The sequence below is a fragment of the Narcine bancroftii genome, chromosome 3 (genome assembly GCF_036971445.1).
Source record: "Narcine bancroftii isolate sNarBan1 chromosome 3, sNarBan1.hap1, whole genome shotgun sequence".
Lineage (NCBI taxonomy): Eukaryota > Metazoa > Chordata > Chondrichthyes > Torpediniformes > Narcinidae > Narcine > Narcine bancroftii.
This window is the reverse complement of record NC_091471.1, coordinates 268,278,603-268,305,538: the sequence shown is the minus strand read 5'-3', so window position 1 is coordinate 268,305,538 and position 26,936 is coordinate 268,278,603. Positions and strand designations below refer to the sequence as shown.

General features: G+C 43.3%; 1 long non-coding RNA gene across 1 annotated transcript; it reads right to left on the bottom strand.

The window, feature by feature from the left end:
- Positions 1–1,021: 1,021 nt before the first annotated feature.
- LOC138756483 (uncharacterized) lies at positions 1,022–6,754 on the bottom strand. The gene is made up of 3 exons (XR_011353089.1): positions 6,580–6,754; positions 3,676–3,777; positions 1,022–2,627 (listed from the first exon to the last, which is right to left on the bottom strand). It is a non-coding gene; the product is annotated as an uncharacterized lncRNA (long non-coding RNA).
- Between the last annotated feature and the right edge of the window lie 20,182 nt (positions 6,755–26,936).

Genomic DNA, 26,936 nt, shown 5'->3' with positions numbered 1-26,936 from the left:
CAAAAGGTAATGGACACAGCCCAGGACATCACAGGCAAAACCCTCCCCACCATCGAGAACATCTACAGGGAACGCTGCGACGAATCACTCAGCATCACTCTTTGTTCTCACTGATGCCATCAGGAAAGAGGTCTGGGCGTCACAAGACTCACACCACCAGGTTCAGGAACAGCTGCTACCCCTCCATCATCAGACTCCTCAACGATAAACTCAATCAGGGTCTCACTGAAGGACTCAATCTTGTGCACTTTATTGATTTTTTTTTCAATCTCTGCATTGCACAGTTTGTTTACATTTCTTTATTTGTTTACATCTGTATTTTGTGCAGTTTTTTTGCACTATCAATAAATGGTAATTCTGCGTCACCTGAAGAAAAAAGAATCTTAGGGTGGTATGTGATGTTGTGCATGTACTCCAACAATAAATCAGAAATTTGAAATCTGAGTTACCCAGATAAGATCCTCCAGCTTTCATCAGAACTGCCAGTTTTGCATCTGAGGATCCATAAGTGAATATAAAAGACAGGTTAAAATAACATTTTCTATATTGTAGAAAAGTGGGTTAAATGTTGAAAAATCAATTGGTTTGAAATGTCTTAAAATTATCCTGTCACACTGTTTGTAGGCTGTTAGCTTAATCTGCAAGATATCAAAGCCATTTGTCTGAATTCATTCATGTCCTGAAAGTACATTAGTCCTACACGTTACCAAATCTCTGGAGTCCTTTCCTAAGGACCTTGCTAATGGCAGCACCATTTGCACAAGGTTATACTGGGAAATGAATTAAAATTCCTTCAATTAGACTCACTCCCAGCGCTGTATATTTAATATCCACATTTGGCTGCGTCATGCAGATGGGACAGACCCAATGGGAGGAAGGCCAATCAGGTGAGGCCGCACTCCAGAGGGAAATGATGTCACAAATACTACCTATGACATCGAACAGAGGGAAAGCTGCCTGCTTTCTCCGCAAGGCCTGCATTCCTATAGCACCTTGTATGACTGCAGGGCATCCCAGAGAGCTTTACAGAAAATGAAGTACAGTAAAATCCCTGTTATCCAGTTTTCAAGCAACCAGCTTGAAAATTAAGAGGTAGAAAATATGAAAGTTTAAAATTGGCCACCCTAATAGTCATTTCGCCAATTCACACAACACGCAATCTCAAGCAACTGGCAAATTCACTTACTCACCATCTACCAATACCCATAGGAGGCGGATATCAGGGGTTTTACAGCATTTTAAGCTGTTTTATGTAGCAAAGTTTAGTTGAGCAATTGGTTCACATAACACCCACTTTTTAGTCACTGCATGGTCCAATTGCAATCTTACCCAGACTAAGTCATGACGATTTCTAGTCGAAATTCTGTCAGTCACAATAATTAGACTGAACACTTCAGTTTGTGATCCATGTTAGCAGGCCTGATCTGTGTTCAACAACAACATTCCCAGACTCAGGCTTTCCCAAACTATTCAAGTTCGAGATCAAGTTTATTATAGCCCGACGGAACAGTGTTCTCCAGTCCTCGGTGCAAAACATGCAGGCACACAACCAGACATGTGAAACAATATACATGCAGGGCAAATATACATGTAAAAATAAATAATGTTCCATCAATATTAGTGCCTCAAATGGACACTAAGTATGACATTCTCTGAGAATATCTTTTACCATACACCTGTGATTGGACGGTTCGCTCTGGGGAAGTCAAGGTTGCATCTTTTCCATCGGATGCATCAAACAGCCTCAGCAGATGACAACCATATCTCTCAATTGAATGCTCATTGCAGCATCAGAGAGGTCACCAGAGGGGACAGTGTATTTGTGGATAAATTATTTCATCCATTTTGATTTCAGTGAAGAATTGATTGCACCGCAGGTGGTACTAGGTTTCCAGAATTGCAGGCTGCACTCGACCGCATACATGGGCCCATAAGAGTTGTATTAATACCTTTTCATCATAGAAAATATTTCCCTGGTCATTTTGGAGCACAAGAATAATTTTCTCACAATGAGTCCCGCAGTTCTGGGAGCCACACATGCCGGCCTCCCCAGGTCAGGTTCACCACAGGAAATAGCCTCTACTTCCGTGGATCCATACATTAGTGAAGCCATTCTCAACCTTTAGTTTTTGCCTGTGGCCCCCTTAGAATTCTGCTCAAAGTTTATGGACCCCCTTCCATGTGAAGCAGTCAAGTTCAGTTGGTTCCTGCCATACTTTTCTCTCCCACCGACTGCGGGAAAAAAAACATTAAAAGTATTTTACGATTTCAGTCCGTGACCCCCGTTGAGAATGGCTGCACTAATGCATTCTCCAGTTACAACAGCTGAATGCAGATATAAAGAGAGCCACTAGAATTCCAGGATCATAGAAGAAAATGCTAGTCTCCTTATGATAAGGTTTCATTACCCACATTAATTTGGCAGTACATGACAAGCAGATGTGGGACTTCATTGTTGACTGTTGAACACTCCATAGCCTTGCCAATCAAAGACACCTGGAGTTTCCAGCTGATGAAACAGCCGGGGGAGCAGCAGGCCCGAAGGGTCCAGGGAAAAAGAATGCCAGGAGACAATCCTGCTCAACATCTTAAGCTGCAACTTCCAGCTGAGGAGAGGAGGTGGGCATCTGCAAAAAAAAGGCACCAAGGGACAATTTTCATCAAGTGAATTGTACAGTTTTCCAATGCAAACCATGTGACCTACTTCACACCATATCCTTAACACCAACTTAGCAGCCCATTGACATCTCATTGTTCAGGCCCACCTGCACGGAACATAACATTTCAATGGATGTTTCTCTGACCTATAACCTCAGTGATGTTATGAACTATCCCTGTATATTTTGACCCTTTGATTAACCAACTCTGACCGCAAACAGAAGAGTTTAATTTGGGCATAATGGTCAACGCAGATATCGTGGAATGAAGGACATTTTCCTGTGCTGTATTACCACCGCCAGTGGGCTGATATCGCCTCAAACCGTGCATCTTGGCGCCTCACAGTTCGGCGGGCAGCAACCTCCTTTGAAGAAGACCGCAGAGCCCACCTCACTGACAAAAGACAAAGGAGGAAAAACCCAACACCCAACCCCAACCAACAAATTTTCCCCTGCAACCGCTGCAACCGTGTCTGCCTGTCCCGCATCGGACTTGTCAGCCACAAACGAGCCTGCAGCTGACGTGGACATTTACCCCTCCATAAATCTTCGTCCGCGAAGCCAAGCCAAAGATTATTCAATGTTCTATTGCAATCAGCCTGACATTATGGTCATTGCATTCATTGCCAGCATAACATGGCAACCACGATTTAAGTCTAAATATATTACACCAGCACGGTTAGAGTAGCAGTTAGTATAACGCTGTTACAACTCCAGCGACCAGGGTTCGAATCCGGCGCTGTCTGTAAGGAGTTTGTACGTTCTCCCCGAGTCTGCATGGCTTTCCTCCAGGTGCTCTGGTTTCCTCCCACCCTTCAAAACACAAGGGGGTTGTAGGCTAATTGGGTGGCACGGGCTCATGGGCCGGAAGGGCCTGTTACCATGCTGTGTGTCTAAGAAAATAATTGCAATCATGTGGATCACATGATTGGTCATGAAGTAACATCTAGCTGCAAGCTACTCTCAGGCACGGGCATAGCATGACACTAGCAATTTTTTGAAGTGGGGCAAAACTTACTGCATCTTCTTCTCTGCTTGCAGTGGTGGATGCTAAGTTCATCCCCACCAAAGAAGTGGGCATTGCCTCCAGAGGCCACGACCTCCTCACTTTCATACCATCCTACAGAAAGATAAATAAGATAGTTCCATGTTCCACAACATCTCCTGCTCACCATATTAGCACATCATCAATCTTATCGTGAAAGGATCCCAGCCATGGTCCTTATTGGAGTCCTCTGGCCCAATGACACACCTCCACACTCTTCCACGTAAGGTTCCGCCACCGTAGGCCCTAGGCCTGCAGCCCCACTGGTGCTTGGGAGATATTCCTGAGACAGGGTGCCAGTCTCTAAAGCAATTTTTCAAACTTTTTCTTTCCACTCACATACCACCTTAAGTAATGCCTATGCCATCGGTGCTCTGTGATCACTTAAGGTATTACGTGAGTAGGAACAAAATGGTTGCGAACCACTGCTCTAGACCCAACTGTTACTGAAATATTTTTCTTGAGTAAAATTGTCATTGCCCCATTTCCTTTGGAGTTATGAAACCAAGCACATAACGAGTCAATTGGGTACAATAAAAACAATAATTTTCAAATCTTTTTCTTTCCACTGACATACCACCTTAAGCAATCTCTTACTAATCACAGAGCACTTAAGGCATAGGGATCTAAAGTTATTCCATGGAGATTAGCTGTGTGATGCACCACCCATCATCAGATTCTAATTTCCCTTCTTTCCCACTCACTTCTATCTTCCTTCATGCTTCTCAGCTCCTCTGTCTCCACTTGTTCTATCTCTCCACAGCTCCAGTGGATTGAGTAAGATCCTATTTGAAACTACCCAGGTCCAGTTGTAGCACTTGTTTTGGGGGTCTTTTATAGTGGACAACAATTTTTTCCAAAAGGTTTCCTCCCTGAAAAAAACATTTGGGGATTATGATAGACAACTTCAAGCTGAACACAAAGATAATTTCAGATTTGCTGTATCACATAGGAGGTTGGAGAAATTAAATTAACTTCTATTGAATTTAGCATTAAGCGTATACAGTACTTATCACAAATGTGACAGAATGTGTCACAGCACTTGTGACATTGATGAGACATTTTTGCTGTACTGAATCTTCCTGAAGACAATAAATGCTATTGTTAAGTCCATTCACTAACGCTATTGCCTGAAGAACATGTGCATCAACAGGTGTTCAATCAATATCAATGTAATGCACAGCATCTGTATATGTGAGTTGCTTTTATAGCTTGTCTGCATCTATCCTGATTAAGACAACATTTGTATAGCACCTGCACTGAGTACCTGCCCAGGCATGTTTAGATTGACCAAAACAGCTTGCCTTGTGGGCAATATATTAGTAGACTTAAAATATGACAGGAAATCATAAGTTATATCTTAAAACAAGGTACGTGATAGAAACGCTTTAAAGTGATTTTCATGATCAACAGCCCAAAATCCATAAAATACACCCAAAATCTTCATTGTCCTGTATACTTTGAGATTCCCGCCTAATGTCTCATCCAGGAATGCAGCCCTGCACTGGATTTTCAGTTGAATTTTTGCTCAAGTAAGTATCTTGACTGAGATTGCATGGTTGGAAAGCAAAACAAAACTGGAAACAATGACTTTTGTCTGGTGCAAGTCACCTTAAATCAACCATGAATGGCATAGCAGTTAGTGATATGCTTTTACAGTGCCAGCTATCGGGACCGGGGTTTGTACATTCTCTCTGTGGGCTCTGGTTTAATCCCATCATTCAAAACGTACTAGGGATGTAAGTTAATTGGGTGGCACGGACTCGTGGGCCGAAATGGCCTGTTATCATGCTGTAAGTCTAAAAAAATTTTTTAATTAAAAATGTAAATTTAAAAATGTAAAATCTTTCCTGACACAATCATTAGGTCATTAACCTGAGATGATAATATCTTTCCACATATGTTGCTTCTATATCTGGAAGTTTTGCTTTTATTTCTGAGTTCTAGCACCTGCAGTGCTTCTGGTGTTAGCTTGAGAAATCTTCAAGATGAACTAAAGATATTTTAGTAAAATCCCTGGTACCAGTACCTATGGGGAATGGTTGATGCCGGAAAAGTAAATTTTCCGGTTTTTTGAGAATGTGTATTGCATGATTGGTGAGCTAACGCCGGGCCACGCCAATTTTAAACTTCCACATTTTCTATCTATTCATCTTCTGCATATTTTTGCTGTTTGCTTGAATTCCAGGAAACAGGGGTTTTACTGTAGTTCCTTTAAAGATGTTGAAAATAGTCTGCCTCCAAATTCTATAGACACTTGTAATATTATAGTAATATTCTGTTGATGATCAGAGGGCAGAAAAACAAGTTCCTTTCCTTCGCATCTGAGTTAGTCAGTCATATCTCTTCAGATACGGCTCTGATCAGGTATAGATGTCACCCACACCTGCTCCACTCAGCATAAGGTGAAAACTCTCTCTGCTATTGATAGAAAATATAACAAAGCAACAAGGAATGCTGGAAATAGCCAGTAGGTCAGATAATATTTGAGGAGAGCAAAACAGGAGATAATATTCAATTTTTTTTTGTCAGATCTGGAGATTTTTGAACATAAATGAAGTGGCCTGGCTTTTGATGAGGGATCTAAACAGATGGAAATAGTTGACACAATTGCTCTCCATCCTCCCTCGCTTCTCCATCCCTCTGTCTTCTTTCCTCCAGCTCTCCACCCCCTTCCCTCTCCATTCACAGAGCCATTCCCTCTCACCCCCCCCTCCCCGTTTGCTGCTGTGCCCTCCCTCCCTTTATTACCTCTTGCCTGTGGGACTGCGCTCTCCCTCCCCCCCCCCCCCACCATTTAGTTCGGACCTTGATAAAGGGCTCCAAACTGAAACGTTGGTTATGTCCCTTTATCTTTGCTATATAAAGGACACTGACCTGCTGAGTTTCTCTAGCTTTGCGTTTCTACACAGTAGAACCATCTTTACTTCAGTTGGCAGCCTCTCACCCAGGTATGTTCACATGTTCACATTAGAACAGCATACATGCTTATGGGGAGAGAAAAAAAGATGTCAACAATAAATTAGAGCTTATTGCCCCAAAACATTAACCTTGGTTCTCTCTGTTCAGGTGCTGCCTGCCACTCTGAGCATTTTTGCCTTTCTCAGTTTTAAATTCAGATTTTAGTATGTATTTGTAAAAAGAAATGTACCAGTTCATGTTAAAAGAAATGTGTACAGATTAATTCCAGAAAAAAAACATAATGGAAATCAATATTTTTTCATCTATGAAAAATAATATTACTGCTACTTGTCTTAGGAAATCTCATTATTACACTAATAATTTTCACAGAAATAAAATTAAACAAACAATTATAATTGCAAAGAGATAGAGAAAATGTATAGCATTTTATTCACAGTAGAAGACATTCATTGATTAGAGCTAGTTGTTGATTCTGAAGTTTGCAATTATTCAACTCAAAATCCCATTATAATAGCAGATGGAAAAGTAATTCATCACTCTGAGCTACTTCTATGAAACCTTAAATCGATCGTTACATTCGTGTCTAAGAGCTTGCTGTGTGGAAATTGATTGCTGCATCTCCTACATTTAAACATCGGCTACACGTTAAATGTATTTTGTGGTCTGCAATTTGGGATGGCCCTTACCTGAGGCCACAGAAATTGAAGTCTTCCTTCTTTTCCAAGTCTGAGTTTCTACAAGCTAATTACATTCTAGCAACTACTTTCAGTTGTGTAACTCCAAATTACACAAAACTAGGAGTTCATCTGTTAAGTCATTATTAATAACTTTTCCTACTCTTTCTACATTGCTTCCATATTTACTTCTCTTAGGTGGCTTTTTCTTTATTGTTACAACCTACTTGTTATTCCAGTGAAATAGCCACTGCCTTGCCAAGAGAATCCCCTCCCGCCATCTTCATTTTCAATGGCAGGTCCTTGACTGTCCTTCATTGAAAGGGCTGGCATGGTTAGCGCAGCACTATACAGCGCCAGCAGCCCGGGTTCGCTGTCTGTAAGGATGTTCATCTGTGTCTCACTGGCATCAACAGGATGAATTTCAAAGCACCAATGATATGGTTGCATAACATGTTTAATGATCTCAATTAGCCATGAATTTCTAGACTGTAGAGTCTGTACAGGCAGCATAGCTGTGATAACCAAGCTGTGGACTGCTAGAGAGTGGCTCAAGACTGGCGGAAGGGCTACCAAGTATCTGAACAGGAATGCAGGCGGGTTCCTGATCAATCCAGGAGTTTGCATCTGGAGTTCAGGTTGCTGATGGTTTGAACTGAAGACTGTGTGGCTGCAGAGGCTGTGGGAGTGCTGAAGTGACTCATGTGGGACTCTTGCTTCTCTCTCTGGCTGTGAGAGGCGTTGGGGCATCAATTTCTGCTGAGAGCAAATCTTTGTCTGCCTTACAGTAGAGGAAATTTCGTGTAATATCACATTTTCTGTTTTATTACATACCAGTCTCTAACTCAGTGGTTTTCAAACTTTTTCTTTCCACTTGCCTACCACCTCAGGTAATCCCTATGCCAGAGGTGCTCTGTGATTAGTCAGGGTGGTACAAGAGTTGGGGCGTGGGGGGGGTGGGGAAAGGTTGAGAACCACTGTTCCGGACCCAATTGTTACTGATATATTTTGTTTGAGAAAAATTGTCGTTGGTCCATTTCCTTTGGAGTTATGAAACCGTGCATATAACGAGTCAATGAGCTACGATTAGAACAGTGGTTCTCAACCTTTTTATTCCACTCACATACCATCTTAAGTTTAAAAAAAAACAGAAATGCTGGAGAAGATCAGCAGGTTAAATATGTATTTTATGTAGCAAAGGGGCATTGTTTGACCTGCTGAGTTTCTCCAGAATTTTGTGTTTTTTCACTCCAACCACAGTGTCTACAGAATTTTGTGTTTTACTTTTACCACCTTAAGTAATTCCCTACTAATCACTGAGCACCTCTGGCATAGGGATTACTTAAGGTGATATGTAAGTGGAAAGAAAAAGTTTGAAAACCACTGTTCTAACCGATTCATGCCAAAGCTTACACCCTCTCCAATCCTCCCAGTTTATTCCATCTCAACCTCTCAATATAATTTTTTTTTAAGTCTTACAGCATGGTCCTTGAGCCCATGCCACTCAATGACTCTATTATAATAATCTATAACCCCTGAGGGGTGGGAAGAAATCAAAGCACCCGAAAGAAACACAGACAGACACTGGGAGAACATACCAACTTCTTACAGACACTGCCAGATTCGAACCCACGTCGCTAGCACTGTAACAGCATGGTGCCAACCGCTACACTAACCACGCCACTCTCTCAAACCCTCTTCTTTCTCACGTATTTCTACCTTAGAATGTGAAATCTGTTATAACCATGTCAAACTACTGAATGGCTTCCAACCTCTTATTCCCAGATAACTGTCATCCAATACACATATAAAAGTTTGCATTTCCATCATGACTGACTCTTGGATGTTCCAAAGTACTTGCAGCAAATGAAGTATTATCAAAGTGCAGACAGCGTTGAACCTGTAGGAAATTTACATTAACATCTGAACTCCTCAATTAGATTACAGTTCGTGACTGGTGTTCACCTATTATTTCTAGACTATGTGGATATTTCCATTAGATTTCTGCCTCGAGATTACTCCCAAGTAACCACTTGTTCTAAAATCGAAAATAAATTTAGCCTAAATAAATCCCATTGAACCAACAGCAGAGACAAGGACAGCCCACAGGGGTTTAAGGTGACGACATCCAAAGTAAAAACAGCTTTCTTGAGAACAACTGTGCTACATTTTCCAGTCAGAAATTCACACATTACACAGCATTGTTTCCAGCTCAGGAAGTTGTAGATCTTTAATCAGCGGCGAGACTCGGCTGCTCATTTTTTTTTAATTAAGCTCCTTGCTCTTTATTGTGGGCATGCCTTCCGTAGTGGAAACGCTTAGACTCAAGGCATGGTGCAGATTAGGGTAAACAGACTGCTTCTCATGCAAAGGCCTAGTTCTCATGCTGCTCCCTGTTCTATTTTCCTGCTGATAAAAAATCTTGGCAAGCAGAGTCTTTTCTACTTAAGGAAAGCATTTATAGTGAGGCAGGTCATTTAGCTTATGGCCTTTTTTTTTAAATATCATTAAACAGCTTTGAAAGCAGAAAAGTTCCTGCATTTGTACAATGCCTTTCAGAACCATTCTTTGGCTTTGCTTCGCGGACGAAGATTTATGGAGGGGTATGTCCACATCTGCTGCAGGCGCATTGGTGACTGACAAGTCCGATGCGGGAGAGGCAGGCACGGTTGCAGCGGTTGCAAGGGAAAATTGGTTGGTTGGGGTTGGGTGTTGGGTTTTTCCTCCTTTGTCTTTTGTCAGTGAGGTGGGCTCTGCGGTCTTCTTCAAAGGAGGTGCTGCCCGCCGAACTGTGAGGCGCCAAGATGCATGGTTGGAGGCGATATCAGCCCACTGGTGGTGGTCAATGTGGCAGGCACCAAGAGATTTCTTTAAGCAGTCCTTGTACCTCTTCTTTGGTGCACCTCTGTCTCGGTGGCCAGTGGAGAGCTCGCCATAGAACACGATCTTGGGAAGGCGATGGTCCTCCATTCTGGAGACGTGACCCACCCAGCGCAGTTGGGTCTTCAGCAGCATGGATTTGATGCTTGCGGACTCTGCCAGCTCGAGTACTTCGATGTTAGGGATAAAGTCACTCCGATGAATGTTGAGGATGGAGCGGAGACAACGCTGATGGAACCGTTCTAGGAGCCGTAGGTGATGCCGGTAGAGGACCCATGATTCGGAACCGAACAGGAGCGTGGGTATGACAACGGCTCTGTACACATTTCAATATTGGAGTTCAACCAGTAAACAGAGCAACAGCTCAGCTATCAGCAGCCTTCTGAAGGGGTGCCCAGACTGACATTAGGACAGAGCTGGGTAGTTTACCAAATAACACTGGAACAGGGCTAAACAGTGTACGATTAACGTTGGAGTAAAACCCAAAAATCTGCAGACGGCGTGATTGAAATAAAAACACAATGCTGGAGAAACTCAGTAGGTCAAACAGTGTACTTTATATAGAACCATAGAACATCACAGTACAGAAACAGGCCCTTCAGCCCTTCTAGTCTGTGTTGAACTATTATTCTGCCTAAGTCTCACTAACCTGAACACAGTCCATACCCCTCCCATCCATGTACCCGTCCAAATTTTTCTTAAATGTTAAATTGAGCTGGCATTTACCACTTCAGATGAAGCTTGTTCCGCACATCCACCCCTCTCTGAGTGAAGGAGTTCCCCCTAAACTTTTCCCCTTTCACCCTTTACCCATCTTCCCTCTCCTAACCCTCAGTGGAAAAGGCATGGCTGCATTTACCCCTTATAATTTTAAATACCTTAACAAATCTCCCCTCATTCTTTTATGTTCCTGTTTAACCAGAACAAAACTAAAGATACCTATCCAACATTTCAAGCTTGAGCCCTTCATCAAGGTAGGTAAAAAATGTAGGCAGGTGTCCAAACAAAAAGAGGGGAGCAGTACAGTCCTACAGGCAGGAGGCAATAGGTGGATAAGGAAGGGAGAACATACCCATAGACAAGGGGAGGGAGGAGAGGAGAATGGGGAGTGGGTTAGCAGAAACTGGAGAAGTCGATGTTACATGTACTGTCAATCCAAGACCAGCTGTAAATTGGAGGAGCGACACCTAATTTTCCATCTGGGCAATCTCCAACCGGTTTCGGCCAGGCCATTCCCCATTCTATCCACCCCTCTGTTTTCCTTCTCCCACTCTCTACCCCCTCCCCTCTCCATTCACAGAGCCATCCCCATCCCCTTCCCTGTTTGCTGGTGTGCCCTCCCTCCCTTATCCACCTATTACCTCCTGACTATGGGACTGTGCTCCGTCCTCCCACCATTTTGTTCAGGTGCCTGCCTACATTTTACTCATACATTGATGAAGGGCTCAAACTCAAAACGTTGGTTATGTATCTTTATTTTTGCTGTATAAAGGACACTGTTTGGCCTGCTGAGTTTCTCCAGCTTTGTGTTTTTACGATTAACATAGGGACAGGAAAAGAGAGAAAATGCTGAGAGAGCATACAGACTGACACTGGGACAGAGTTAAGTGGTGTACAGACTGACACTGGGACAGGCACAGAGTGATATCAGAACAGAGCTGAGCAGCGTGTGATCAGACACTGATGGGGTCAATATTGGGATATTGATGAGAGAGCATAATGACCAACATCAGAAAGCACCGAGGGAACTCCCAGTGTGTCACTGAGTGAATGCTGAGGACTCCACAGAGTGTCATTGGACAGTCTAAGGGTGACCAAGAGCTGGCATTGGGAGAGCACCTTGGGAGCAGAACAGCCACCATTGGGGGCAACTGCCATTATTAATCAACCAATGCTTTTCAAGTTCGACACACAACAAATAACCAAATAATTAATCACTGTCAATAAAATAAACAATAACAAAATTTCTTTCTTTTTTGACTGCAGGAAACATTAAAGAAAATTTATGTACCATAATTTCCTACAGACTGCAACATGATAACGTTTATAATGATGTTGATGGAGGGGTGATATTGATCACTCTAATGGCAACAACCCTTACTGGAGTGTAGGTCACATAGAGGAAATGCCCCACTCTCCTTCACCCCAACTTCCATCAGTGAGAGGGAAAATGCCCTCTTCGGCAATGTTCCAGGAAACAACCTGCACTCCAGCAGAGAGATCAGAAGAGGTAAGCAAGAACTAAAACAGCGTGTGAGGAGGAAAATAAAACTTTCAAAACGACCATTGTGCATCAATGATATTAAATGTAGCACAAGGGATGAGTCACTCGTTAAGTGTCTTGTTTCAAATTTACCTGAAGGGGCAATTATAATTTTAACAAGACTTGGCAAGAGCCAAGTAATCTTGCACCTGTATTGCAAGGATCTTTTTTTTGGCTCATGAAGTCCTGGCAATGCTGTTCAGTGTTTGACAGCTTCTCTGCATAAGAACTTCCATCTCAAGTCACTTTATTACATTTGTGTCAACAGATTGCCTTTAAGTCAGAAACTATATTTACAAGTGTCCAACATAAGGTTGTAATTCTCACCTACTAGGGACATGGATTGTGGAATTGGAGAGGCCGGGATCTGGGCCAAGACATCAGTGAATCTGGGACTAGATTCGGGAGACAAATAATCCTGAGATGGTCAGGGTTGGGGTCAAAAGACCTGGAAATTTAAATGGGACCATGAAGCCTGTGGTTCTGGGATGAAGGTCAACAGACCAGGGATTTGGAGAATGGATTGAGAGCTTCGGGTGGGGGGGATGGTGGTGTCAAAAAAAAAACAGGGTTCACATGGAAACAGGAAATGCACGAATCTCAAAATGAGATAAGGAGTCAGGGATTTAGTCTGAATAATGTGAGTTATTGTTTTAGATACAGAATTGGGCAGTGCAAATGCATACATGGATTTCAAGAAGTATAGAATTCCTGAAAACCCACAGCAAAACATCATGAAATGTTTTAATAATAATTTGAGATTTAAAAAAAATTTTTTTTTTTAAGACATACAGCACGGTAACAGGCCCTTTCAGCCCATGAGCCCATGCCGCCTAATTAACCTGCAACACCCCCCACTCTGTACATTTTGAAGGGTGGGAGGAAACCGGAGCATCCAGAGGAAACCCAAGCAGACATGGGAAGAACGTACAAACTCCTTACAGACAACGAACCCGGGCCACTGGCGTTGTATCTTTTTTTCTTTGGCTTGGCTTCGTGGACGAAGATTTATGGAGGAGTAATGTCCATGTCAGCTGCAGGCTCGTTTGTGGCTGACAAGTCCGATGCGGGACAGGCAGACACGGTTGCAGCGGTTGCAAGGGAAAATTGGTTGGTTGGGGTTGGGTGTTGGGTTTTTCCTCCTTTGTCTTTTGTCAGGGAGGTGGGCTCTGCGGTCTTCTTCAAAGCAGGTTGCTGCCCGCCGAACTGTGAGGCGCCAAGATGCACGGTTTGAGGCGAGATCAGCCCACTGGTGGTGGTCAATGTGGCAGGCACCAAGAGATTTCTTTAGGCAGTCCTTGTACCTCTTCTTTGGTGCACGTCTGTCACGGTGGCCAGTGGAGAGCTCGCCATATAACACGATCTTGGGAAGGCGATGATCCTCCATTCTGGAGACGTGACCTACCCAGCACAGTTGGATCTTCAGCAGCATGGATTCGATGCTGTCGGCCTCTGCCATCTCGAGTACTTCGATGTTAGGGATGAAGTCGCTCCAATGAATGTTGAGGATATAGTGCTGCACTAACCGCTGCGCTAACCGTGCCTGCCCTTTCATTGAAGGAGAGTCAAGGACCTGCCATTGAAAATGAAGATGGCGGGAGGGGATTCTCTTTGTAGGGCAGTGGCTATTTCACTGGAATAACAAGTAGGTTGTAACAACAAAGAAAAAGCCACTTAAGAGAAGTAAATATGGAAGCAATGTAGAAAGAGTAGGAAAAGTTATTAATAATGAACTAGAAAATTAACACTGAGAGATAACAGCATTTCCCATTAAAACATTAAAAGAGAAAATCTTTGCATCATTTTCAAGCATTACAAAAATGATTAATTGCTAAAATGTGTCATATGCTTCTGTCCTCTGAGGATTTTGCACACAGATTTATTTATATATTGCATTTTGAGTATGAATTAAACACAGATTACCTAAAAAACAAGTCTTCAGTGGAAAGGCAGTTTTCCCAACTATTACGGTTGAAGAACTACCGTTTCACAACAAATGCCTGTGCCATAAACCCCATGACACTAATTTGAAGACGAGGAGCTCAGTTCTCCACAATATACATTTATCCCTCTTCTAATATGGATGGAGAATTCACAGATTTAGGGTGGCACGGTCAGTGCAACGGGTTGACGCAACACTATTACAGGGCAGGCGACCCAAGCTCGAATATGGCTCATGTACTGGGTTTGAATGCCAATTGGCAGCTTAGGCCTGTGGGCCAGAGGGCTTGTTACCATGCTGTAACTCTAATTGTATTGAAACGTTTCAGTCAATTATCTTAAAAAAATCATTAAGATAGGAGCTCAAAGGAATGGAATATTTCTATCCTAACCCCCTCTGGCCTATATCTGCTGCTAAGCCCACCAATCTTGTTAGCCTAACCAACTATTCCTTTCACTTAAGGGTGGCCAATAAATGCTTGCCTTGAGAGTGTTGCCTAGTTCATAGAACACTAAAGCACTGAAACAGGTCCTTCTAGTCTGTGCCAAACTATTATTAGTCTGACTGACCTGTACCCGGGTCATATCCCTCCATACCACTCCCATCCAAGTTTCTTTTCTTTGGCTTGGCTTCGCGGACGAAGATTTATGGAGGGGGTAAATGACCACGTCAGCTGCAGGCTCGTTTGTGGCTGACAAGTCAGATGCGGGACAGGCAGACACGGTTGCAGCGGCTGCAGGGGAAAATTGGTTGGTTGGGGTTGGGTGTTGGGTTTTTCCTCCTTTGCCTTTTGTCAGTGAGGTGGGCTCTGCAGTCTTCTTCAAAGGAGGTTGCTGCCCGCCAAACTGTGAGGCGCCAAGATGCACGGTTTGAGGCGATATCAGCCCACTGGCGGTGGTCAATGTGGCAGGCACCAAGAGATTTCTTTAGGCAGTCCTTGTACCTTTTCTTTGGTGCACCTCTGTCACGGTGGCCAGTGGAGAGCTCGCCATACAACACGATCTTGGGAAGGCGATGGTCCTCCATTCTGGAGACGTGACCCACCCAGCGCAGCTGGGTCCTCTACCGGCATCACCTACGGCTCCTAGAACGCTTCCACCAGCATTGTCTCCGCTCCATCCTCAACATCCATTGGAGCGCTTTCATCCCTAACGTCGAAGTACTCGAGATGGCGGGGGTCGACAGCATCGAGTCCACGCTCCCATCCATGTACCTTTCCAAATTTTACATATATGTCAAAATTGATCCTGCATTTACTATTTCCGCTGGCAGCTCATTCCACACTCCCACCACTCTGTGTGAAAGGAGTTCCTCCTAATGTTCCCTTTAAACTTCTCCCCTTTCACCCTTAAACCGTGTCCTTTAGGTTTTATCTCACCTAACCTCAGTGGGAAAAGTCTCTGCTTGCATTTACTTTATCAATACCCATCATCATTTTGTATACCTCTAGAAAACCTATCCTCATTCTTCTGTGCTTAAGGGAATAAAGGACAAAATAAGATTTTGTAATCATTATCAGAGCACTGTTGCAGGGACCTGTGTGCAGAAATTAGCTCTGACATTTCATGCTCTGCATCAGTGACTGGGCTTCATTGGTTGGATAGTGCTTTGGGAAGGTCTGTATAAAGCCAAGATCACTGTTATTTACTCAACACTCATTGCATCAAATAAACATTCAAAAGCACGTCATTCCCCACTGAATAATGAAGGTCACCGAGAGCTAGTGACTACTGGATATGATACAGTTCTGTCGCGTGAGTGGTAAGACCAGGCTTAAGTTGACCTTGGCTCGCTTTACCTTCATTGTGTGCTCCAGCATCTTTGTGGATTTGGCCCTAGATCAAAAGCAACATTTCCTGGCCAAAATCGGATCCCGGGAACCATTTTTCTGTGGAACTTACCATTGAGAGGATGACTCAAAAAGAGCAAGTCACTAATTTTGTTATGTCGTTGGAGGGGAGGGGCATGCCTCCTGCTACTTTAATCCTAAAAGAGACTGAGCGAGATAGATTGACACAATTGCTCAGTTAGTTTCCCTCTCACTGTTGATTGTCACTACACATTATTGTCTGTCGTGCAACACAGCCGACTCTGAGTCTCCCTGACCACTCTGGTGAGCTAGTCTGATGACTGGGGGGGTGGCAGGGAGTTCCAAGTCCACAAGGTGTAGGAGCAGAAGTAGGCCCATTGACCTAACGAGTCTGCTCCGTCATTCTAATCATGAGCTCATCCATCCACCCCCACTCCCCAGCTTTCTCCCTGTAACCCTTGATCCCTAGCCAGCAGTATTTAGGGCCCCTTTAAAATAAATGCTACAGGCCCCTCAATACCTTTACCTTAATCCAGCACTGCAGCTAGCAGAGTTTTGCTTTCTCTACACCATCAATCCACAATCTTTCAAAAGCTTCAACCAAACCTTTCTTTAACCATGTAAATTCCAAGAAATACATTTTTACAATCTCTCTGCCTACTCCAGTCCTTACTTCTTCGGAGTCACCATCTTGGCGGATCTTTCCTGGACCAAATACTCTAATGGCATCATGACGAAAGCATGACAGCGCCTCCACTTTCTCAGGAGTTAGCAGAGGTCTGGTTCGACCCCAGAAAACCTAGCAAATTTCCACTGAAGTGTGGTGAAAAGTGTACTGCCTGGCTGCATCATGGGGACACCAATACCCCCGTCCATAAAGCCCTGCAAAGGGTAGTGGACTCAACTCAGGACATCACAGGTCAAAACCCTCCCCACCATCGAGGACATCCCCAGGGAATGCTGCCACCAGAAAGCAGCAGCAATCATCAAGGATCCACGCTATCCCAGCACATGCTCTGTTCTCACTGTACGAACAAATAAATAATAAGTTCTTGGAACACAGAAAGGAAATGTTGGTGCTGGAAAATGTGGTGCATTGATAAACCAAAGTAAGATTTCAGATTTATTGTCAGAGTACATACGAGACATCACAGACAACCCTTAGGAAAGAGGTAAAGGTGCCACAATACTCCAGGTTCAGGAACTACCCCTCCACCATCAGACTCCTCAACGACAAACTCAATCAGGGACTCGTTTAAGGACTCTCACGTGCCCTTTATTGTGTTTTCCCCTCTCTACATTGCACACTTTACATTTCTTTATTTGTCTACCATGTATACATTATGTGTATATTTTTTGCACAACCAGTAAGTGGGGATTCTGCCTCTCCTGCAGGAAAAAGGAAACTCAGGGTTGTCTGTGATGTCTCGTATGTACTCTGACAATAAATCTGAAATCTTACTTTGGTTTATCAATGCACCACATTTTCCAGCACCAACATTTCCTTTCTGTGTTCCAAGAACTTATTATTTATTTGTTCGTACAGTGAGCCCCTGGTATCTGGAACTCAAGCAACTAGCAAAAAGAAACAAGGAAAAACATTGTTTTTTTTAAATTAAATAAATAAGAATATAATAAGTAAAAATACGCAAGTTTAAAATTATAAAAGTAAATATTCTCTGAAGTAACACATATACGCAAGGTGAAGATGGGAGCAAATATTCAGCCAGCGTCTTCGTCATGTTTCACTCGTGGAAGCTGTTTGAATAAAGTTGTGTGAAACAGCAATGGTGCCACCCAGGATGAAGAGCTGGTTGACACCGCTCATCTCTGGGGTGACTCTCTTAATGTGTCTCCTTCTGTCTGCTTAGTAAGTTGCCCCAGTCAGAGGGTTTATCTGTAAATTTGGGGGGGTGGTATTAATTATCTACTATAATGTTATTGTTCATCTCAGGGGGCTCCATGAAGGGGGAGGAAGCTGCAGATACAGTGAGGGTTAAATGTTTTCAAAGAACGTGACTGAAAATAAAGTAAAATGCTTTAAGGTTTATATATTCATGCAAGTGAAGTTTATTCAGTGTAAGTTCAGTGCAGTATTTTTATCTTTTAAACTGTTTATTCTTAATGCAGGTGCATTAGTAAGAGTACCATATATACTTGCAGATCCTCACACAGGCCACCCGTCCATCTGAGCTCCAGATGCCCTAAATGTGGACCTACCAGCCAGTTCTGCCTATCAGAGCTTGCGATGTTTTGAACGACACAGGTACTCATTGTGGTCAAAAGTAGAATCCGTGTAAAAGTTGACCCCCCCCAAATTTGACCTGAAAAATTATATACAATGTCTTGAGCAACTGGAAAATACACTTATCCAGTATCTACTAAACTCCATAGGTGCCAGATACCAGGAGTTTTACGTAATAATGTAAGCATTCATGGCGAGACCAGCATTTGACGGGAGGCCTTTTCAGAGTCAATCACATTACAGCCATAATAGACCAGAGCAGAGAAGGATGGAAGCATTTCCTCCCCCAAAGGAGATCAGCGAACCAGATGGATGATTACAGCAGTCAAGCAGTTTCCTGGTTGTTTTTACTAAAACCAGCTGTTCTGATTTTTTAAATATTCCATCATGTAAACCAAGTCTAAATCCCACAGCTGCTATGGTGGGATTTGAAGGGATTGTTAGCCTGACCTCTGGGTTACTAGTCCAGTAATTGAACCACTGTTATTCCAGCTGTAGTCAAACTAGGGTTCTGCGGCTGAGCTATTGGTATCATGAAACATCTGGGATCAGGCCAAGTACAGTGCATCTGAAGCAAGCTTGGTAGCAACACGTGGTGGTGCGTGCGCAAAACCGAACCTCAGATATTCAAAACAAGTTGGTCATGCAAAATGCCAAATCTCTTCCACATTGGATTAAAGAGTCCTGATCTGCATCAGAAACTTATTGATAGGATAGCTACCAAGGAAACCTCAATTACTTGAATAGGCCAGCTTGCATTTAATGCGGGAAACCATTCCGAGAGGCTTTATAAAACAAATCTTGACACTGAGGACAAGTGACTGAGTCCTTGGGCAGAGAGGAGGTCTTTAAGAAGCAAAACGGTAGAGAGATGGATAGGTTCAGGAAGGAAATTACTGAGTTCAGGGCAGCTTTGGTGGAGTGATTAAACTCAGATTATATCAGGAGCCAGAAGCCAGAGACTGCTTTGTCCAGTTAAACTTCTCAAAAACTTTCCCATGCTGCCAGCCTTCTTGTCTCCTTCACATTTGAATCAACAGTTATGAGTTTACACTGGAAGGTGCTCAGCACATGATACTGACAGGCATCTGACAGCAGGGCTGAGCAGAATCTGCCTACCCACTCCAGTGAACATGAAAGATTGTAGGATGAAGAGCAGTGAATTCTGCTGGCCTTCACTCATGCTTAACAATGTGCACTTGTTGTCTGTAAAATGGGGAAATGTCCCCAAAAATCCAACAGATTTTAACATGGTTAGCGCAATGCCCTTGCAACTGCTGCAACCGTGCCTGCCTGTCCCGCATCGGACTTATCAGTCACCACGTCTGCAGCATACCCCTCCATAAATCTTTGTCCGTGAAGCCAAGCCAAAGAATCGGGACCAGGGTTTGGATCCTTACAGACAACACACGAGTTTATACACTCTCCCTGTGTCTGCCTGGGTTTCCTCCGACAGTTCAAATCGTACTGGGAGTTCTAGGTCAAATGGATGTTATTGGGCAGCATGGGCTCATGGCCAAAAGGGCCTGTTACCGTACTGCAAGTCTAAATTTAAATATAAAAAATGTTAACTGATATCTGCAGGACAATTTGGTCCAGTTCACCTCATAACTGATTGATAGCCAGTCTTAAACTCGGACTTGCAAGCAACTGACTCTGTGCACAGCCCTCACATCGAAACCCAAGCTAAGGAGGTCCCCACAGCATTCCCCATAAAATGACCACTGCTGAATCAGACTGTTGTTTCAAGCACCCTGCAGTGGTGCACAGTCTGTGTAAATTGAACCTTGAGATGAATCCTGTTAGAGGCACTAAATATATGCTGTTAAGAATGAATGGTGGTCAGCAGTGTTTACTGCTCCTCATGCAAGAATAACACCAGAGAACCAAGTTGGGTGACAGAGCACAGGACCTTCCACTTCATCAATACCCTTGAGCGTAAAGCCCTGCAAAAGGTAGCAGACACAGCCCAGGACATCACAGGCAAAACCCTCACCACCGTGGAGAAAAATCTACAGGGAATGCTGCCATCAGAGAGCAGGAGCAATCATCAAGGTTGCACACCTCACAGGACATGCTCTGTTCTCATTCTTGCCATCAGGAAAGAAGTCTCTGTGCCACAAGACTCGCACCACCAGGTTCAGGAACAGCTGCTGCCCCTCCACCGTCAGATTCCTCAACGACAAACTCAATCAGAGACTCATTTAAGGACTCTTGTGCACTTTGATTTCTTTTTCCCTCTCAGTATCGCACAGTTTAACTTTAAAACCTTTGTTAGTGACTAAAGCTCGTCATTAGGCTGGCTGACAACTTGAGATACTTCTGGCAGTCAGTCATTAAAATATAATCAAAACCAAAACCATTTAAAAATAATACAATGAAACAGATATAAAATTATAACATTTACAAATTACAACATGGGTGGCACGTTTAGTATTGCGGATAGCACAACGTGATTACAGCATCAGCGATCTGGGTTTGAACCTGCCGTTGTCTGTAAGGAGTTTGCATGTTCTCCCCACGCCCGCGTAGGTTTCCTCTGGGTGCTCCACTTTCCTCCCACATTCCAAAAACATTCAGGGTTAGTAGGTTAATTGATCACATGGGTGTATTTGGGCTCACGGACCAGAAGGGCTTGTTACCATGCTGCATCTCTAAACTAATTTAAAAATCTTTGAAGGACAGAGACAGAATGAAAACACTTAAACCATTAAGAAGCACTTGAGAAAATTAAGATTTGAACATGTAGGTCTCAGCTGTGATTCAGATTGAAACTGGCTCTCCCGACAAAGACTTTTGCTCAGCTGGGATAAAAGAATTGGGTGGCTCATTGCTCAGTCAAAGAGCTGAGTTTTAAGTAAATGGTTTAGAGTTAGTTAGGCAAAGATCTTTAGGGATGGAATTCTTGGACATCAAGCTCTTACAGTCGAAGGCACACTTGACAATTGTACAGCAATGGGAACCTGGAGTTTTCAGACAAGTTTGAGTGACTCCAGCAGGAGTGAGTTGGTAAGAAGTCCATGGGTGGAGAGAAAAGAGACCATGAAGAGATTTGAATACAAGGGTGAGAATTTGAAATAGGCTTGGAGTCATTTATCTCCTTGTTATATGTGATTGGTCCTCACGATGGTATTCAAAGGATAGTTTTTCAGCTGTTTGGGAGTAGGTTTAAATCAGAGTGGTACCTTTATTTTGGACCCCGGATTTCTAAATAATGGGATTAATTTTAACTGACAAAGTGAAAGCTGCAGATACAAACCAAACACTGCTCTTCAAAGCGTTATGGGCCCAGAGGACCCCAAAACCCAGCAGCAATAGAAATTCACCAAGACAAATGGTTACTTAAACAAAAGTTGCTTTTAATTTTCTTTAAACATAAAAACAGGATCAAACTCTAACATTATTATTAACTTATCTTAACTCCCTTCTAATTCTAAATGCATATGTAAGTTCAGAAAAGTTCTTTGATTCACAGTCCAATCTCACTTCTCATTCTTCCAAGTTCATCGGTATCAGGAAATTCTTATACTGTGCACAGGATTTAACATTTATGAATCTTCACCAGGTTTTGGTGCTTGAAAGATAAATGGTTACCGCTTAGGAAGGTTCTTGTTGGTTTTCAGAGAGAAATTTGTTGCTCGTTGGACACACACAACTGATTCCTTCCGATCGGCCACTTCAGTGTCTTGCCGAAGAAACTTGCCCCATCAGGGTTTTCCAGATGATAATCTCTTTCATCCAGGCCACCTGAGAGTTCCTTTTTGTTTCCCTTATTTCCAAGGGAAACATTATACAGCCAGCCATTGTGTAGACAGGGGCTTTGAACAGGCTGAACTCAGAACTCACAATCCATCTTCAAAATGGATTTTTCCCATAAGCTTGCCATGTTCCAGTCCCAGCTGTTGTTGCTGAACTGCTGAACTGTAGAGCTGAATTCTCTCTCTCTCTCTCTCTCTCTCTGAGAAAACCACATGACCCACTTAGAACAGCCAACTGCACTCAGACCCAATCTTCCAAGTTCGTTCATCTGTTGCTTTCGAAAACAATAATCCATTGCTCCACAGCATGTCCAATTTACACCTACTTGTGAAGTCTCTATAGGCATTCTTCAAAGTTTTTGCAAAGGCACCCTGAGCCTGGACTGTCTGGCTTGAGCAGAGCTCCAGCATTTTAAATGAGATCTGTTTTGAAGTGTTTGTGTGTGACCTAACTAAAACCCCACAATTTACCTTCCAAAAGCATATCCATATAAAATATAACAATCCGTCACGCAAGTCCTCAGGGTTCTCAAGTCTTTTTATATCCACAAAGCACAATCAACTGCAGGAGGAACCAATCCTACAATTGGTGTTCCTGAGAACTTTTCAATGGAGTTAATCCTGGGACAGCTTCACTCGAGGCCACAGGCTTCTTCAAAGCAAGTGCCACACCATTTGGTTTGCAATAGGTGGTTCTGGTGAGGCAAGATGAGGGACATCTCAGAGGGCCAGACACATCCCAGCTGATGTGCACATCAGATTTCAATAGAAAGTTGAGTTGGAAGAACAGTGTATAATTTGCTGTGGACAAAGTGCTAGGCAATGGGGCCAGTATATAGTTTGTTTGTTTGGTTTTTTTTATATATATACAGCCTAGTAAAATTCCAGCCATATGAACCCAAATTAACCTCCAATCAGATACGTTTTGGAGTGTAGGAGGAAAGTGGAGCACCCGTAGGAAACCCACGTGGACAAGGGGAGAATGTACAAATTCCTTATAGACAGTGTCGGATTCAAACCCAGGTCACTAGCGCAGTAATTGCATCGTGCTATCCACACTTACTGTGCCATCCAAGCATGATTTCCACAATGGTGTATATTCACACAACTTGCAACTAAGACATTCTCTACCACAATACTCTGGAACACAATACCTCCCATCATGGAGTGTTCTTAGTCTACCTGACCCATAAAAATCATGCATCACAAGTGGCCATTCAGCTCATTGAATCATGCTACATTTTGACAATTTTTTTTAAATTAAATTTACACATACAGCACGGTAACAGGTCCTTTCAGCCCATGAGCCCATGCTGCCCAAATGCATCCAATGACCTACAACCCTGGTACGTTTTTTAATGGTGGGAGGAATCAGAGTACCCAGAAGAAACCCAAGCAGACACAGGGAGAACATACAAACCCAAATCCTGGCTACTGGCGCTGTAACAGTGTTGTGCTAACCAGGCCTCCATCAAGGCAAATGAGTAATTCCAGTTCCCTGCTTTCTCCCTGCAACCTTGCAAAACTTATCTCAATATGACTATTTATCCACTCCATAACCAACTATACCTTCATCCCCGCTTTCTGCCAATCAATTCTATTTGCTCTCTGAAAAACAACATCTTGCAAGTTCTCTCAAGGTTCTTTATTATATCTGGAGCCCTGTAACTTTCATACATTACTAAAACCTCTGGGACAAATGTAGTGCATTCCCCAATATGAAAGATGAAAGTACTTCTCCCTCTCCAGAAGATTTTTCTCTCCTGCTCTTCCCCTGTGGCAAGGCATCTGGCTCTTTCCAATGGAAGATCAAATTTACTTCAAAACATCAAATCCATGACACTTTCAGGACGTGAAAGTCGTTTCACTAGGATGTTAAGTTACTGTCTTCCAAATAGAAGCATTTCAGGTAAGATTCGGTGCTCCTGATGATTCGATGGAAAGATAAAAACCAAGTCCACAGCCCCTGGAGATTAATGTTGTGACATACATGGAGCAATTAGCCTAGCAGACTCTGGATAATCAAGGCCTTAGGACAATCCCTGCTGCTACATTGTTCATATATTCACATTAATAAATTGGCAACAGTCCCTTCTAAACAAAATTTTAAGGATTAATATGCTCTTATTCTTATACTTCCTTGCAACATCGAAGGCCATTTGGCCCATCACGTCAATACCAGCTCTGAGGAATCCCATTCCCCTACTAATTTCCCTGCAACTTAACCTTTCACACTTGTCCATTAATGCCCTTCCGGTATCCCCACCAAGCATCTGCACACTTGGGAAAATTTACAATGGCCAGCACATAGTTGGGATGACAGGGGAAACCCAGTCACTGGGAGGATGTGCAAACTCCATGCAGACCACATCAGAAGGTCATAATCAAAACTGGCTCACTGGAGCTGTGAGAGAGCCGCACAACCTATCTTTGGGCACCCCGGTGCTCCCATTATGGTCTCCTCCTCATTGGAGAGGCCGAAGGCAAACTGCGATTGCTTTGTTGAACACCTCACCTCTGTCAGCCTCAATAGCATGAATCTCACACTGGCCATCCATTCTATTTCCCCACCCCATTCCCTGGCTGATAAGTCTGTTCATGGTCTCAAGCACTGCCAGACTGAGTCCACCTGCAAATTGGAGGAATGACACCTCGTCTTCCATCTGGACACCCTCCAATCAGATGGCATTAATATGGACATCCAGTTTCTGTTAGAAACCAGCCCCCCCCCCCCACCCAATCTTCTTCTCCATCTCCTTTTGTCTAGCTCTGACACTTGTCTCCTTTCACAGAGCCAAAAACAAATTTTGCCTTTCCTTTTACCATATCAGTACTCCACCCACCTCCCCTCCCCCAACCCACGATCTCCCATTCATCCCCTGGCCTTTTTTCACTCATAACTTGAGGAAGGACTCAGGCCAGAAAACATTGGTAATATACATGACATCCTATGGACTCGACGAGATTGGACGAGTTCCTCCAGCATTTCTGTAGTTTGATCCATCTCTTTCTTTATTTCCTCATATCACAGCCTAGCTGGACAAGAGAGCTATGTGGTATAAACAATGAGAATTTGGAGGCACTAAAGTGAGTCAGGCAGCATCCATCAGTAGAAATGGTCAGTCAACATCTCAGTGATGAGTTATAAGGTGTGCCTGGTTTGTAACGATGTACTCATGTCAGAGTCTGGAATATTCAGTCTACCAGCTTAAATTCTCAACACGTAAATACTTGAAATCTGCTGCTCTGCCAATAGCTCTTTTGGATATAAGCTGCATCGCAATGCATTTGTAAAGGCAATATATTGCTCGAGAATGACCAACAAGCCTGTCAGACACATTTGGTTTTAATGTGACCCAACTGATCCTTGATTTATTAAACTGACTAAACTAATGGACCAGCAATCTGTGGTTACTCAGCTGTGATCCTTTCCTGGCCAATGACAGCAGCTTGTTTAACTAATTGGCCAGTGTCACAGCAGGTTAACAAGTTTATATAAAATTCTTCTGCTACACAACCCTCTGAGATCTCTGCTTTTCCTCAGCTGTGACCTGTTGAGCTTCTCCCTCTCTGCCCTTCCCCTCACTGCCACCTGCCAGAGGTTGTACTGGGAATTCTCTGGACAAAACCCTGCAGCTTGTTCATTTCAGGAAATTAACTGCAGCTCTGGGTCGGCTAGACTGGAGCAGTCGGGCCATGGGATCCAATGGGTGTTTACACACCCAGTGGTGGAGCCTGTCCTGAAGCCAGTGTGCGACATTCCTCAAGGGGAGCAGCTCTCCAAACAAGACGCCAGGTGTTGAACACACATTTCCATACCCTTCCTCCCGGGTCCCTCCAGTACCTGTACTTCCCCTCCCCACTCGTCAAATTGTGACCTCCAGCACTCCACCTCATCCTGCTGTCAGATGAACGGAATGGAGTCCAGAATTATTTCCTTCACCCTCTTCGCCCAAATTAGGTTAATTTTTTTCCCCATTTAGAGCAGTAGTTCTCAATCTTTTTATTTCCACTCACAGACCACTTTAAGTAATCCCTATGCCATTGGTGCTCTGCGATTAGTAAGGGATTGCTTAAGTAAGGGATATGAGTGGGAAGGGAAGGCTGAGAATCACTGCTCTAGACCCAATTGTTAATAAAATATTTTGCTTGAGAAAAATTGTCATTGGCCCATTTCCTTTGGAGCTCTGAAACCGTGCACATAACGAATCAATTAGGTACAATTAAAACAGTGATTTTCAAACTTTCCACCCACATACCATCTCAAGCAATCCCTTACTAGTCATAGAACATCTATGGCATAGGGATTATTTAGTGGTATGTGAGTGGAAAGAAAAAGGTTGAGAACCACTGATTTAGAGGTGCAGCATGGAACAGGCTCTTCTGACCCATAAGACCACACCACTGAAATAAATTCATGTGACCAATTAACCTACTAATCTTGTATGTCTTTGGAGGGTGGAAGGAAACCAAAGCATCTGAAAGAAACCCACACAGACAAGGAAGGAACGTACCAACTACTTACAGACAGTTCCGGATTCAAACCCAGGTTGCTGGTTCTGTAATAACATTGTGCCAACCTCTGCTTTGTCTCCTCAAACATGTTGGAATTTCATAACTTGATGAAGAGCTCAAACCCAAAACATCGGTTATGTATTTTTATCTTTGCTATCTATATACTGGACACTTTGACCTGCAAAGTTTGACCTGACAGCATCTGATAGCTTGAGATTGTCTATC